Here is a 16,708-nt window from a genome sequence, read left to right as displayed (position 1 = left end):
TTGCAACAAAGACATTTACTAAGTTAAACAAAATTTTCAAAACAAATGTTTAAAAACTTTTAAGCATTATTTTATTCTAATTTTAATACTTTTTCCAGAAAGTTAATTAAACATTTGATTTCAATATTTTCGCTTCCAGGTATTGGCGAGGCACTAGGCCTTCTTAGTTATTGGAGCAACAATCACTTCCGTAGACAAAGCCTCATAAAGAAACTATCTATTTAACTTTCTCGCTGAAAATGCTAAGTTTAATTTTAAATTCAAGTTAAACATGTTTTCGGAACCCAATAGGGGTTCCTACCTACAGGGTTAATCAAGTATTTCCTAGGTACATAGGTTTTTGATATTTTTCTAATTTGACTTTGGTGAAACCTATAGTACGAGTTTAGTCCTCTATAATTTTTAAAAGCAGAAATATTTGAACAGGTAGACTTTTTCAAATTTTCTATTTCATCTTTTAATTTTTCATTTTCAAGTTTCAATTTATCAAAATCCTCTATTAGACATGATTTTGTCAAAATTCTTTTGGTTTCTAAAATTTCATTTTTTAATTTGGCATTTTTATTTTCTAATTTATACATGGATTCTGCCATAGCCTTATTACCAAAGTAAACTTGATCAAGAGGTTAGAGACATACCTCACTTACCATATCAAACTTGAAGCCTAACTCTCCCCCTGCTTCGCTGCATTCATTTGAAGTCGCTCCCCCTTCATCGATGCTGGGTTCTGATGTACTTTTTCCTTCATAGCTTTCCATTAGTGCTATCCCGACATATTCTTGAATCTCAGACTCAGATGATGAACTATCGTCCCAAGTTTCTTTTAGATTCTTGTGCTTCTTGGGTGTCTTGACATTGTCCTTCTTTAGTTCTGGGGAGTCTTCTCTTAAGTGTCCTTCCATTTAACACTGGTAGCAATGCATCCTTATTCTATTTCTTGGATTCTTTTTATTCTACATTTCTTTAAATTTATTAGATCTAAAAAACTTTTTAAAATTTCTTACCATATACGCTTCCTGATCCTCTTATGAATCTGACTCGGGTTCATCCTTCTTTGTTGCGTTTAGTGCGATCATCTGACTTGATTCCTTTGTTGTCCCTGCACACCTGGTTTCATGTAATTCAAGAGTAGAGAACAATTCTTCTAAAGTACTTACCTCCAGGTCTTTTGAAATATAGTAGGCGTCGACGATTGATGTCCATTCTGGTGTTCTAGGAAACGCATTGAGTGCGTAGCGTATGGTGTCTTGGTTTGCTACCATTTCACCGAGGTTCTCGAGACCAGTAATCAATTCTTTTACCTTCGCGTGTAGATCAGCTACCTTCCCACCTTTTTACCGACGGATGTTTGTCAGTCTGTTCCGAAGGATGTCTCTTCTTGGTTTGCAAGAAGATCAGTCTGTTCCGAAGGAAGGTAGATCAGCTACCTTCCCACCTTTGGATGTTCCTTCATGAAGCTCCAAGAACTTCTCCCAGAGTTCTTTGGCCGACGAGTATCTACCGATGCGGTTGACTTCTTGTGGTGGCAACACGGTCAGCAGGTGATATTCCGCATGGTTGTTCGCTACGGAATTATTCTACTCCTTCTTTGTCCATTGGCTCTCTTCTTTTTCTTCTCCATTCTGATCCGTCGGAGCTACAAACCCATACTTTATAATGAACTGAATTTTGAAATCAGTTTTTAGGAATACCTCCATACGATGCTTCCAGTGTGCGAAGTCCCCCTTGAATTTTGGTGGAGCAATGCTTGGTCCGGCCATCTCGTTGCTTCGATCGGCGGTTAGTCCTCCTAAAGTGTCCTTCGCTCTAATACCACTTGTTGGTCCCTTTGGAGGTCGGCAAGAGGGGAGGGGTGAATAGCCCTGAAAAAATAAATTACACCTTTCTCGGATTTTCAACTTAATAATAAAACTTGTAACTTTGAATCAAAGAGACTAATTAAAAACAAACTCATACGCAGAGGGTTTATTTGGTTTGCAATTAGAGGATTGCTAATCCAAGATGAATATGATGCATTATCTGATGATCTCCTCTGGGCGGAGTAGCCTCTTACAGTGTTGACAGCGTAAAAGAATAGTAAAGCACAGAGAAAATGGATTACAAGTTGATTAAAAAGACTATGCAGATCAGTGTTATATTTATAGCACTGTTCGGGGGGACCTGAAGGGTCCGGCTGCCCTTGGGGGGGATAAAATTTTATCCCCCAATGTTCAGATCGAGTCAAAACTTGATCTGGTCAAAATCTTTGGTCCGGATGCCTCGGTACGTTCTGGGCGCCCTGGTCAGCTCTGGGCGCCCCGGACCCCAAAAGTCAACTCTGGTAGACTTTTTCCGTCCAGTAGCTCTGCTTCGCTTCAGCTCTTCTCGGTCCGGGTCTTAAATTTAGGCTCCGCTATCTTGGGTGATGTCGACTATCCGGAATAGGGCTCACTCGAACCCAAGTTCCGGCCTTCTCCTGTAGCAGCCTTCCTTCCCGGTTTCTCATCCCTTGAACGTCATGTACGTTCTTCTCATCCACCAGTGTACTCTTCCGTGATCACCACGTCCCTCGAATGCACCGAGCTCGTCAACTCTCTCCCCGTGCCGTCCTTCTCGCTAGCCGCGTCTTCCACTCGACTTCTTGTGTTCCTATGCTTTTGCACACTTAGACACAAGTGTTAGACAAAACAGGACCTAACTTAACTTGTTTGATCACATCAAAATACCCTGGGGTTCCAACAGAAACCCCCTTTTATAGAGTAGGGCACGGGCACCACACGACCCGTGGCACGGTCGTGTGGCTTCCACACAGCCTCATTTTTCTTTCTCTTGGCCAGGGTGACACGACCATGTGGATTCACATGGTCGTGCTATCCTTCTCTTCTGCTTGGCCACACGACCGTGTGGGTCACAAAGCTAAGGTCTTTTTGCTCTTTGGAAATCCTGCAGGACCGTGTGGATCCACATGACCATGCTCTTCTTATTACTGGTGGGGTGACTGTTGGAGTGTATACTAAAAGTCTAGCTTTTTGTATAAGCATTTGTTTTGAAATAAGAATCACATTGGTCAAATGTCTACATTTATATGCTAAATGTAGTTGTTCATTTAATTTATATTGAAGATAACATGGTGTGCGTTGTCACACAGAAGATCATGTTACCAGTTCCTTATAAATTATAAATAGTAGCTCACAACCAAGATAGAATGGGATAAACCATTGGAGTGGTTGTAGCGTAATTTAGTATTAGTTTATCTTGACTATAAAATTACACTAGTATACTATGAGTGTATTGAGCAGGACCATTTGAGGTAGTTTCTTTTTATACTGACTATATAAAAGAATAAAATCTCTGTTATTATGGAAGTGTGTAGTCTTAATCATGATATAATAACAAACACGTATACTTAATATTTATTTCTTTAATTTAACAAAGGGTGAGATTTAGTTCGTTAAATCAATGGTCCCAATAAGTTGGAAAGTGATATTATTTATATGGTGTGTTGTTGATTATAGAATGAAACTGTGTCCTACTAATCTAGGTTGATGATGCCCCCTTGAAGAACTCATAACTATTGTCATGTAAACCCTGTAGGTGGACTTAGTCCGACATGATAATAAGGTTGAGTGGTACTACTCTTGGTGCTAGATATTAATTAAGTGAGTTGCCAGTAACTCATTTAATTAATGGGCATTCGATATCTTAAACACAGGGAGATTAACACACTCATGATAAGAAGGAGCCTATATTGTAATATGGGATTGGTGCGGTAGTGCAATAATAACTTTTTAGTGGTATGAGTTATTATTGATGAACTTGAGTTGGGTGTTCAGGGCGAACACGGGAAGCTCAAGCTCATCAGGAGACCAAAACCAATTCCTCGTCTCGGTCCCTGTTGTAGCCTCTTATTTATAAATCCTTATATCTATCAAAAGCCTATCTTCTTAACTAAGCTTAGGGGCCAGCCACATCCTTGCTTGGAGCCTAAGCAAGGGGCCGGCCAAGCCAAGCATGGAGCTCAAGCTAGGGCCGGCCAAGCCTTGCTTGGTGCCCAAGCAATGGGTCAGCCATATAAGAAAAGGAAATAAAAGGGTGTTTTTATTTTATTAAAAACTTTCCTTTTATGATATTTTCCACATGCTTTTAAAAGAGAATTTTAAATTTTAAAATCTTTCCTTTTATAGCCTCCTACAAAGGATTAAAAGAGAGATTTGAAGTCTTTCCTTTTTTGTAGTTATCTATAATGTTTAAAAGAAATATTTTAATTTTTTATAAAACTTTCCTTTTTGTAACCATGATATAAAAGGAGTTTTATTTTAAAACTTTTCTTTTTATAGATATCCACAAAAGGATTAAAAAGAGAAGATTTTAATTTTATAAAACATGCCTTTTATAGCTATACACAAAAGGGATTTTAAAAAAGAGATTTTAATTTTTGTTTAAAATCATTCCTTGTATGACATGAGGTGGCCCACCATGTAAAGGAATAAAAGGAAGTTTTAATTTTTTGTTTTAAAACTTTCCTTTTTTGCTAAGACCAAGGATTATAAAAGAGATGGAGGGGTTGTCTCATTAGACAACACATCTTCTATTCCTCTCTTCCAATCCTTTGGTGGTCGGCCCTTATCCTTTTCTCTTCTCCTTTTGTTTTCTCTTTTGGAGGTCAGCGACATCAAGTATTGATTTCTCCTGGTGGTCGGTTGCTTGAAGGAGAAGAAGGAGAGAAGGAAGCTCTCTTGTCTAGCATCCCTTGGAGGTTAGTTGGTGGATGAAACTGGGAAGCAAAGGAAGAAGCTTTGGTGGATTTCATCTTTGAAGATCGTCACCTACACGACGTCCAAGAGAAGGAGAGGAATATAACAGAAGATCAAGAGGTCTATAAGCTACAAAAGGTATAACTAGTTATTAGTTTCCGCATCAAAACTAGTTCATCTTTTGTATAGATCTTGAGAAACCAAACACAAGAGGTTATCGATTTTAGGTTATTATTTTTGTTATCAATTTTATTGTTTGATTTCATATTTTGATATTGTGCTTCTATTAAGGTCTCTATAGTTAAACCTAGTTTATTGTAAATAGTTAAATATCTGATTTCTTTGAAAGGCTTTATCTAGGAAGTGGTGGATGATCCCATATCCAAGAAGGCTTAGTGCCTCGCCATGTTTAACCTGGAAGACGATCTTTGAAATAGATATTTGATTAGCTTCTGTAATATGGTTTAACTTAGGAAGATCACATCGGTTAAACTTGGAGTAAAAATGTTAAGTATCGTTTCCAATCCAAGTTTAACTTCTGAAGGACAATTTGGATTAATAATGTTAAGCATCGTTTGCAATCCAAATTTAACTTTAGTAGAGCACATGGATATCTATGATAGTTCTAAGCTTGTATAAAATTTTTGTACAGGGGAACTAGAACGGTATTCTGAGTACCAACCAATAGTGACATGGCCGTGTGCATTCACACGACCGTGCCTTGATCCTTCTCTAGTGAAGCTACATGGCCGTGTGGCTTCACACAGCTAGAGTCATCCTCCTCCTTGCTTCTTTGACACGACCGTGTGGGGTCACATGACTAGTGTTGTTTGCCTTCATTTGTAGTTTGGATCGACCATGAACATCATTTTCTTTTTGAATTTGATTCCCATCAACAAAAAATTCACAAAGAGCATATTTTTGAACAAAGAAGAGTAATTATGTTGAATGTAAGACAAGGGGTAAATAAATGCATAGATAAAGTATGCGTAAATTAAAGTATGTGAATTTGTGTCAAAATATGCATAAAAGTATATATAATCTACGCACATCACGCCTCCAGACTTACACCTTTGCTTGTCCTCAAGGAAAATGCTGTAATCTAAATTTATGTGCTCTATAATGCATCATAATCCTTAGTGCACTTTCCTAACTCTATCCACAAGTTTCATTGGTAAACATAATCGTAGAGATAACTCAAGTATGGCCCCAAACTCTTCATGTTTTAATCTTTGTCCTAGTCAATTCATCATCTAATCGAGTTCCTAATGTTCCAAGTGATAGGCACTTACATGCCACACACTTGGTTTATATTCCTCAATCCACCCAAGGTCTCAAAGGTGTGCTCGATATCAAAAGAAACATTGCAGATATTTCCCCAGTAACCTAACTCGGTCTCAAAGGGGTAACTTGCTAGTCTCCACTCATGATGACTATTTTTTATATCCCTTATTTATTCATCATCATTTTTTTTCTAAGTTATTGCAAGGTGCAACACTTTAAAACACAAATGCACATACATGCAAATGTTGGGATATTTGATTTTTTCAAATGAGCTTACATGATTCTAGCATCATCTAATAACTAAAATGTAGTTTGAGAAATCACTATGGGAACTAAAGTACTAAACAAATAACATGAATCATGACTATTCCAATAATAACAATCATTTAAGTTTAAGTAAAGTGAAAGTAAGATCCTTTTGGTTAAGCCAAAACTCAAATTTGTCTCTGCACAATGCTTAGCTCATTTCATGCTACTTGAGATAGAGGAAAGAGGTACACTAAACATACTAGCATTATGTCCACAACAACATGAATCGAGAAGTGAACGTGCAAATAATTTTGCTATTGGACAAGTCAATAGTGGTTAGGAATGATGTTTTTATATGTCACAAAACATTTTAAAAGACAGTCAAGTGATAATAAAAAACAAGTCTAGCAAATAAAACAAAGGCATAGAAGAAATTGAAAGCAAGCAAAGCAAAAAAAAATGCAGAACAAACAAAACAAAAGAAAATGTCGAAAGTAAAGTGCTAAAATATAAAAAAGAAGCAGAAAATTTAGATTGTGCAAACACCCCCCAAGACTTAAACTCTTCATCATCCTAATGAAATTAGTATGGTGGTGGAGGGCTGGGAAAGGGAGGTCTATGTGGTCGGCAAGAAGGGAAACTAGGGAAGCCAAGAGACTGACCAAGGATCCTATCATATTCGTAGAGGGTGTCTACTTGTTGACTAGTGATGCTCATGCCCTCCATGAATTCTCTCATTCTAGCCTAGTCAGTGTCGTAATCTTGGACAAACTCAGCCACTTGGCCTTGAAGTTTTTCATGAACTGAAAATGATCATGCACTTATCAAGTGATGAGCTCCAAGTGACATTCAAGTGGCTTCCCTCATGACAAACTGATCCTCCACAACATTAAATCCTACAAAAATAAGATAGACTAGAAAAATTAAGTAGAGAGCATGATTTATTATGAATAAATAAACTAAATGGGAACTTGAAGGAAACTAAAACTAAAATGAAAACAAGATTGAATTTGGGTTGCCTCCCAAGAAGCACTTGTTTAAGGTCATTAGCTCGACCCCTTATTCGGCTTGCTTAAATCATGATCTGGCTAGAGTGAGAAACTTCTAGACTTTTCTTCCAATAGCCCAATTTATTATGAAGAGAGTTGTCATTATAAGAACAATGTAGTGTATCTCCACTCTCTTTATCTTCGTCACCTTAAGAATCTTTTCCGGCAGTCGGAGACGGTTCAGTGTGAGCTTCCAATTATTGGCCTCTTGAAAACCTGCAGACCCACAAGAAAATTATACCTCCCATATACATGTTAAATAAGTAAGAACCAAACCATATCAAGTTTAGTTATGCAGTTATAAGTAATGGAATCACATCCAACAAAATCAAGCATAGGTACCAATATGATATTTTCTAAAAGATCACAGTTATTACTAACCATGCATTACTAAAAGGTACTTGAATGTTACAAATCAGTGGATGTGACTTCTTTTGAATCAAATAATGGTTCTGGCTTTAGCTTAGGTGATGTTACAACTAAAGGTGGTGATTCTTAAGACTCTGCTAACTCTGCATAAGTCTCTACACACTGGTCCACAATATGTTCAGTCCTTGCAATTCTCATAGTCTCTAAGGAGTGTGTGGATAAAGGAGGTGATTCTTGAGATGCTGCTTCCACACCACAGCTCCCTACACTTCCTTTCATATCATTATCATCAACACAAATACTAAAAAATAAACCAACATCAATATCCTTAATAGGAGAATCAACTATAGGAGGATCACTAACTTCATTTGCATTTTTAAGTTGATCTACCTCATTACATTTATCATCTTAAAATTCAATTTCATCATAACATCCTGTATAACTTGGAGGTAGATCTGAAAACTTGTTATCCACTTCATTATCAACACAATCATCATCTGAAGAGTCTTCATCTTTATATACATCCAGAAATCTGCACTCAACCATATTAGAATGACAGAATTTTTTAAAATCTTTGTTTTCGTTGACCTTCACTAGCCTTTGTGGAAAAGGAACCCTTAGTGAAGGTCTTAGGAAAGATTGAACTTCCTTTTTCCCATATCCCCTTTGAGCTTGCGGAGGAGGTCCAACTTGCTTATCTAGTGTTGGTATGATCAAACGTTGAGGGAAAGGTACTTGCGACCTTTGGGAACTTCATGGAGTAATGGAAATGAGTTCTTTAGGTCTTCTATTGTTCTTCTCCTCAATTCTATACAAGTCCTTTTTTAAAAGTTCTTCATGATTCTTGTCACATCTCAACTTAATATCGTTATCATTTTCACTAGATCTTGTCTGTGTAGGAGGGGGATCATGTTTGAACGATTTTGAAACTATGCTATCAATCTTTGCCTCCAACTGTTTGGACCTCACATTCTGTGACTGGAGATTTTCAAAACACTTGGATTGTTGAATAATATTTTTTTTGATAGGCTCTCTAGCATTTATGGCTTACACTTCTTGAATTTTTGAGGGAGATTCTATCCAACTTTTATCTGACCATTTTTGGAGATTCAATGTTACTTGATCAATTAATGTATATGCTTCATCCACACTCTTGTTCATAAAAGAACCTCCAACTGATGAATCCAATAAATACTTATCTGAGAAAGAAATTCCCCTATAGAATATATGCAGAGTCAGCCATTTTTCCAAGCTATGATGAGGCCAATGTCTTTATAGACTCTTGAAACTATCCCATGCTTCAATAATGACTCTCCATATTCCTGAGCAAAATTTGTAATGCAATTCCTCATATACACTATTCTACTTGGAGGGAAAAAATAATTCAGAAATTGCTGCTCCAATTGTTCCCAACTTATAATGCTTTGAGGATGGAGAGAAGATAACCAAGTCCTTGTTTTATCCTTAACCGAAAGGAAATACCAACAATCAAACTACATCCGCTGACACTCCTTCACAGTTCACCATATAACAAAACTCTAGAAATGTCTCAATGTGGAGATAAGGGCTTTCTGATACTTCTCCTCCAAATTTATGACCTTGTATCATAACAATTAACTCTGGGTCTAGTTGAAAATTTTTTGCTGAATATGAGGTTGCACAATGGGAGATATAAATCTAGCATAAATGGGTGCAGAAAATTCTCTTAAAGGCCTACATGACATGTTAGTACTCATGGTATCTAAAAAAAATTATGAGAAAAATATTAAAAATGAAGAATTAAAGGAAAGAAAGAAAATGCAGAATTTAAATTGCAGGGAAGAAAAGTGTAGAAATTAAGGGATGGAAAAAAAAACTGAACTAAAAGCTAATAACAAGAAAAGTAAATGCAGAAATAAAAACAGACAAATAAATGAAAAACCTATTAACAAGTATAGATAACTCATATGCTAATCAACTAATGTTAATAAAAAACAATCCCCGATAATGGCGCCAAAAGATTGTTATGAACCACAAGTGCACGGTTACATCGTCAGTAATACAAAAGATTATCGATCCCACAGGGGATGTTGATTAAGCACTAGTTAACTTCGCACAATGAATTATCTAGACAATCTAAATGGTTCAGAAATGCTAGAGAGAAAGAAAAGAGAAATGAGAGAGAGAGTAAAGAGCGTAAGTGAATAAAGGATGATAGATTCTAGGATTTGGGTTTCGTTATGATGTTAGTTAATGTCCCTATGCATTATTCATTTACCTAACTCCATGCTTACACTCGTGTAGGAGTTCTATCTAAAGTCCAGTACAATCTCACGAAGATCACACCGAAGAATTTACCCAAGTTCTAACGCCATTAAGTAGAAGAGGTAATTTAGGAAGGCCAGTTATAGGGCTATCCTTCTGTCACAAGGGCCCCCATTCCACGTTCCTAGATTACACAAGTCACTTCCTGATGGTAGATTAATGCAATTAAGTGTTGGGACTTTCGAGCCGCAAAAACCACTTTTTGCGTTGCGGAAACCCCGAAGTCCCATGCCACCGGATCCGTGCGAAGATAAAAGAACAAAAATTTTGTGTACAAGTTTCTCTAATCCTAGATCTACCTTAGATCTATATGGAAGAAAGATATACCTTTGTAACGAAGCCCTTCACTTATCCCGCTCGTCCAAGAAGATGCCGGATCTCAAGGGTGTCAAGTGAACACCCCTATGTGTATCCACACGAACGATTAGGTGGAGAAGAAACCTTAGAGTGTGCTAGTACCCTTGAAGTTTTCGGCCAAGGTGGAGGAGAGGGAGAGAAGAAGAAAGCAAGGAGGAAGAAGATGACTTGAATAGCACACAAAAGCAATCGACACCACTAAAGTGGCCGACCACTTCAAGAGGGGGTTTTAAACCTCCATGGGATATCAAGAGTCACAACTCTTGATCTCCCTCATGATGTGGCACAAACATAAGCCAACCTTGATGATGTGTGATATGGGTTAGGTTTCATGGATCCCCGGTGAAGAAGGGAAAGGAGATAGCCGAGTCCAGAAGATATACCAATATCGATCGAGATATACCTTCAGGGAGGAAGGCCACTAACGACCGGGATATACCTCCAAGTGAGCAAGCCAATATCGATCGAGATATACCTTCAGGAAGGAAAGCCAATATCGACCGGCATAGGCCTCCAGGAAGGTATACCCATATCGAGCAAGATATACCTCCAAGAAGGTTGGCTAGGATCGGTCGGGATATGCCTCCAGGAAGGCAGACCCATATCGAGCAAGATATACCTCCAAGGAGGTTGGCTAAGATCAGCCGGGATATACCTCAATGGGGGAAGGCCAATATCGGCCGGGATATACTTCCAAGTGAGCAGGCCAATATCGATCGAGATATACCTTCAGGGAGGAAGGCCAATATCGGTCGGGATAAGCCTCCAGGAAGGTAGACCCATATCGAGCAAGATTTACCTCCAAGGAGGTTGGCTAAGATCAGCCGGGATATACCTCAATGGGGGAAGACCCATATGTAACACCCACAAATTCTTAAGCTAAGTAGGTGAAGATTTCTTTTAGAATAAAAGAAGATAAGATAGAAATATATATATATATATATATAAAGAATTGGTCAAGGATTGAACCTTGAACCTTCTTAAGCTAAGAATTATAGAATTACCACTAGACCATCATGAGTTATTGTTAAATAGAGAATGGATAATGTAGATAAAGATAAAACCATGATTAAGATAAGAAAGCAAGAAAACATCAAGTAGCTTTCTTCCTCCTCTTGATTAAGAAGCAAGACAAGTTGTTTTTTTTTCTTCCTCACTCTTTTTCATTTTCGTGGATGACAAGAGAGAAGGAGAGGAGAGGAAGTAGGGGGATGAATGAAGACATTTCTTCATCATTAAGAGAATAAAAGATGAGTTAAGAAGAGGGGAAAGCAAAGCCTCTTTTTGCTTCTTACTTCCACCTAGCATAAGAGGGAAAATCAAGAAGGGACTTCATTTTTTCTTCCCTTCCCTCATCTTGCCGTTACCTAGAGCCTCCTCTCTTCTTTCCCAAAAATCCAACTAAGGTTTTCCCCCTAAGAAAACCAAACCACAAGAAGGAACCCTTAAGATCTACCTCTCACAAGCAAGAAAAACACAAAGGAGTACTAGGAGGAGGAGCTCTCTTCTTTCTTTTCACCAAAGGGTACCTTCTCTTAGGAAAAGACCAAGCAAGAGGATGTGAGTATCCCCTTACCTGTGGTACAAGTAGTTATATGATTTTTGTTCGGGTTTATATGAATTTATAACCTAGAGTTTCCTTTAGAAATTTCGGTTAGGATACTTGTAAAGTTCATGGAAGCTTAAAACCAAAACCAATATGTTTAAGTTTTCCCTCATGATATGTTATGAATATGATCTTGATATTTCATGCTTGTATAAGGCTTGGAGGTAGGTGATACTCTACCTTAGGGTTCGGCCATGAAGAGACTTAAAACCTAGGGAAGCTCAATTTTAAAACTAACATGCCTATGATCACTTCTATGATGTGACATGAATATTTTCCTTGATGTTTTTACTTGTATGTTGTTTAGAACTAGTAGGACCCTACTTTAAGGTTTCGGTCATGAAGGGATTTAATACCCTAAGGAGGCTCAACCTCAAATTTAGATTGCTATGTTTTACCTTATGAAAATATATGAAAAATAACATAAAGCCCTTGAGATTCATGTTGCTTAGAGTTAAGTTTTCACATGTTGAACATTCGGCCACCATGAAATGTAGGGCTTAGGCAAGTCTAAATTCAACTCTAACATGTTTATGTTCCTCCCTATGATATGCTATGAAACTCATAAGGTACTCACATGCTTGTAAATTCTAGAAGAGGTATCAAGTATGAAGTTTTCCATAATATGATGTGAATGTTCTCTTGAGGTTTATATTTGTATGTGCTTAGAACTAGTAGGACCCTATCACAAGGTTTCGGCCATGAAGGGATTAAATACCTTAATAAGGCTCAACCTCAAATTCAGCTTGCTTATGTTTTACCCTATGAAAAGATATGAAGATAACATAATGCACTTGAGATTTCATGTTGCTTAGGGTTATGTTTACACATGTTGAACATTCGGCCACCATGAAAAGTAGGGCTTAGGCAAGCCTAAATTCAACCCTAATATGTTATGTTTTTCTCTATGATATGCTATGAAATTTATAGGGTACTCATATGCTTAGAATCTATGCTTTTGGTAGCATTCGGCCACTTACACTTGGTGAACTTAGGGAGCTTGAAATTTAGCCTAATATGCTTATGTGAATGCCTATGATAAATTCATGGAAATTGATTAAGATTCACATATTTACATGCTATTGTAACCAAGTTTTTGGACCATGTATGTTTCGGCCAAGATGGATTTAAAAACCTAGGAAGCATAGAACCTAAATCAAATATGCTTATGATGTTCCTTATGTTCAATGTTATGGAAATGAATGTGGGTTCATATGCTTGTATGATTTCATGAAACCTAAATGAGCCTATGCATGTTTCGGCCACCCTTAGTGGGTTGAGAAATTTGACTAAGTTATGACTTAATATGTACTTCCCTTGCCATGATATGAATTAGGAAAAAAAATTAACTTGTGATCCATGCATGATTATGTTTCTTTTTCCTTCCATGATATATTATGTTGCTCATTTACATATGGTTATGAACCATGCATGAGAATGATACCTAAAATGGCTATGTGCCCAAATATGATGGCTATGTGCCCAAATATGGTGGCTATGTGCCCAAAGACAAGTATGATGGCTATGTGCCCAAGTATGCATGGCTATGTGCCCATTTATGCATACCTTATAAATGACATGAACATGATATGCTATTAATGACATGAATGTAATATGCTATGAATGTTTTGAACATGATATGCTTTGAATGACATGAACATGATATGCTATGAATGACATGAACTTGATATGCTATGAATGACATAAACATGATATGCTATGAATGACATGAACTTGATATGGTATGAATGACAGAAATAAGATATGCTATGAATGACATGAATATGTTATAAAAAGATAGAGATATGATATGACATGTATTTTACTTTGAATGGCTTGTACCAAAAGGGTGGGCTCCTTATGCGCCCCTAGGTCGAATTATGGGCCTAGTAAAGGGTGGGCTCTTTACGTGCCCCTAGGCCGAGCTACGGGCCTAGTTTCCTAGTAGGTTCAAGACTTGTTACCTTGGGTCTACATAGGATGCGCGCATTATGTATGTATGTGGTACTAAGCCGGGCCCCTTTCATGTTGAGATTATTTTCAAGTACTATATGATATTGTTTTAAGACATCTCACACTTGAAATAAAATCATGTTTTGAAAGGCATATTGCACATGACATTTACATTTCCCATGTTTTAAAGGACATCATGCATCCATGCTCATGATATAATGAAAAGTAATGCTTACAAGATATGCTATGATATGATGCCTTGATGTTATGAAAAGAAATGTCATGATGTTTTCACTATGCTATGATGTACACTTACGTTATGATATGATCTATACCATGATATGATGATTTTCTTATGTTATGATAGTACCTCCATGCTATGATAGGATCTATGCCATGATACGCTGATTTTCTTATGTCATGATAGTACCTCCATGTTATGATATGAATTATACCATGATATAATGATTTCTTATGTTATGATGTGATTTATGCTATGATAGGATGTTACTTGTACCATGATAAGAATTAAACCATAATATGTTGTTTACTTTACCTTATGTCATTACTGAGATTCATGCCATGATTTGATATGTTCTAATTACATGATGATATGAGCACCAATTACTCTATAATGTATGATATGTTGATGTTGCATGATACGTTGGTTTTTGTGAGTAGGAAAGGATCTCACTAAGCCTTGAGTGATTACAGATACTTTTCCTTGTACCACAGATAAAGGTAAAGAATGGAGAAACTAGAGGCGCAGCAGGAAGGGGCAAGAGATGTGTGATGGTGACTTGGCTAAAGAAACAAAATAACCTACTTAAGTGAACTTAGAATAATATGTTTTGTCATGGGATGTCTTTTATGATTCTCTATGCATGAGTTAGAAATGAATACTATGACTATTTAAGTTGAACTATGTTTTTTCTTATACATATGCTTACTATGTTACTCTATGCTTAGAAACATAGATATGCTTCCGCTGTATGTATGTATGAATGTTTAAGTTACTAAGTCTAAGGATAAGGAAAATAACTCCACCCTCACTAGGCAGGAGTGGTAGTAAAGGGGCGGGCGTTACAGGTTGGTATCAGAGCGAGGTTAGCTATCTCACTACACACATCAAGCCCCCATCCTGCCGCTCCAAGTAAGAATTTTCTATGCTTGCTTTATTTTATGTCTGATATGTTTATTTAAATATGCATGCCTATTTTATTGTGATGATTTTTAGTCTAGGGAATATATGATGGTAGGATAGGATTGACGATAACATATGCTAGGTCGTGTTAAGAATGATAACTACCTTATGTTATTCTAGTTGGGAACTATAACGACTTATGCTATCATTGTTGTTATTTATGAAGATAATCATGGCTACTAGAAGACGCGGTGGTAGACCTGAGGAGACAGTAACTCCACCAGACCTGACTCAGGTAGTCACAGACCTCCAGCGTCAGATCACTGAACAACAACAATTGATTACTACCTTGATGGGTCAGCAAGGAAATCCGGTCACCCCGCCAGCAAACCAAAACACTATGCCCGTTATACCTGCAGCTGCCCCGGTGCCACCGGCAGCCCCTGTTCCAGTAGTCCGACAGGAAACTTATCTGATACAGTGGCTGAGATTAAAGTCGGAGAATTTTACGAGTACATGTGAGCCATGGGACGCCCAGGCCTGGTTCAAGACGGTGGAAAATATCGTAGACCTGCTAGATTTGCCCGTACCGGAAAAGATCAAGTGCGTGTCTTTCTATTTTTATGGAGACGCAAGGATGTGGTGGGAAAGAGTTAAGGCCAAGAGACAAGTTAATCTGATGAACTGGGCAGATTTCGAAGCAGAGTTTCTGGAGGAATATTTTTATATGTGAGTGACAAATCGACATTACGACAAGTTCACCGAATTTCGGCAAGCTGATTTATCAGTTAGTGATGCTGTGAAGCGCTTCAACCGCCTCACACGCCTATGTCCAGAGTTGGTCAGCACGGAAAGAGAACGGGTCAGATTAATGTTGAAAATGCTCTGACCTGAAATAGCTTTGAATGTGGCCAGCGGAGTTAATAGACCGCAAACCACGGAAGAGCTAGTCAGCAGTGCTTTGATCACCGAATATTATCAAAAGGCGATGAACGAAGGAAAGAGTCCGGCACAGACGGAAGGACAGAAATCGCAGAGTACCAAGACGAACTGGAAAGCTAATTCCGCTGGAAAAAGAAAACAATGGAGCAACAGTAAAAGTGGTCCAGCAAACAAGCAGCCGAGGCACCCTCTATGTGCCACTTGTGGAAAGCAACATTCCGGAGTAAGCCATCAGGGTACGAGGAAGTGCTACAATTGTGGACAGGAAGGACATATGGTTAGAGATTGCCCTACTCGGTTCCAGGTACTATCTCAGCAGTATGACAAGAATAGGAATACCCCTGCACAGCTACATCAGATGCAAGCAGCTTTAGAAGGGACTCTGATTAGCCAAGGGATATTAGAAGTCCCACCAGTGACGACGAATGCCAGGGTTTTCTCTCTCACCAAGGAAGACGTGGCAAGTGCTTCTACTGTGGTCACAGGTCAGCTATCTATTTTTAGTCAGTATGCTACTGTATTATTTGATACCGGAGCAACCCACTCGTTTGTCTCCATACCCTTCATGGAAAAGTTAGAAGTACCACCACAAATCATAAAAGGCAAATTCTTAACAATCTTACCTTCGGGAGAAGTGATGCCTTCCGATCAGATGCTGCGAGCCGTGCCTATCCGAATGGCAGACAGAGAACTCTACTGCGATCTGATAATACTCGAC

The 16,708-nt window shown here is 38.0% G+C and overlaps 1 non-coding gene across 1 annotated transcript; it reads left to right on the top strand.

The window, feature by feature from the left end:
- The first annotated feature begins 8,933 nt into the window (after positions 1–8,933).
- LOC122025858 lies at positions 8,934–9,038 on the top strand. The gene has a single exon (XR_006123882.1). It is a non-coding gene; the product is annotated as a small nucleolar RNA R71 (small nucleolar RNA).
- The last annotated feature ends 7,670 nt before the right edge of the window (positions 9,039–16,708 follow it).

Source organism: Zingiber officinale, chromosome 9B (assembly GCF_018446385.1).
Source record: "Zingiber officinale cultivar Zhangliang chromosome 9B, Zo_v1.1, whole genome shotgun sequence".
In the NCBI taxonomy this organism is placed as follows: Eukaryota; Viridiplantae; Streptophyta; class Magnoliopsida; order Zingiberales; family Zingiberaceae; genus Zingiber; species Zingiber officinale.
The sequence above is the reverse complement of the archived record's forward strand: the minus strand, read 5'-3'. Positions and strand labels throughout refer to the sequence as shown.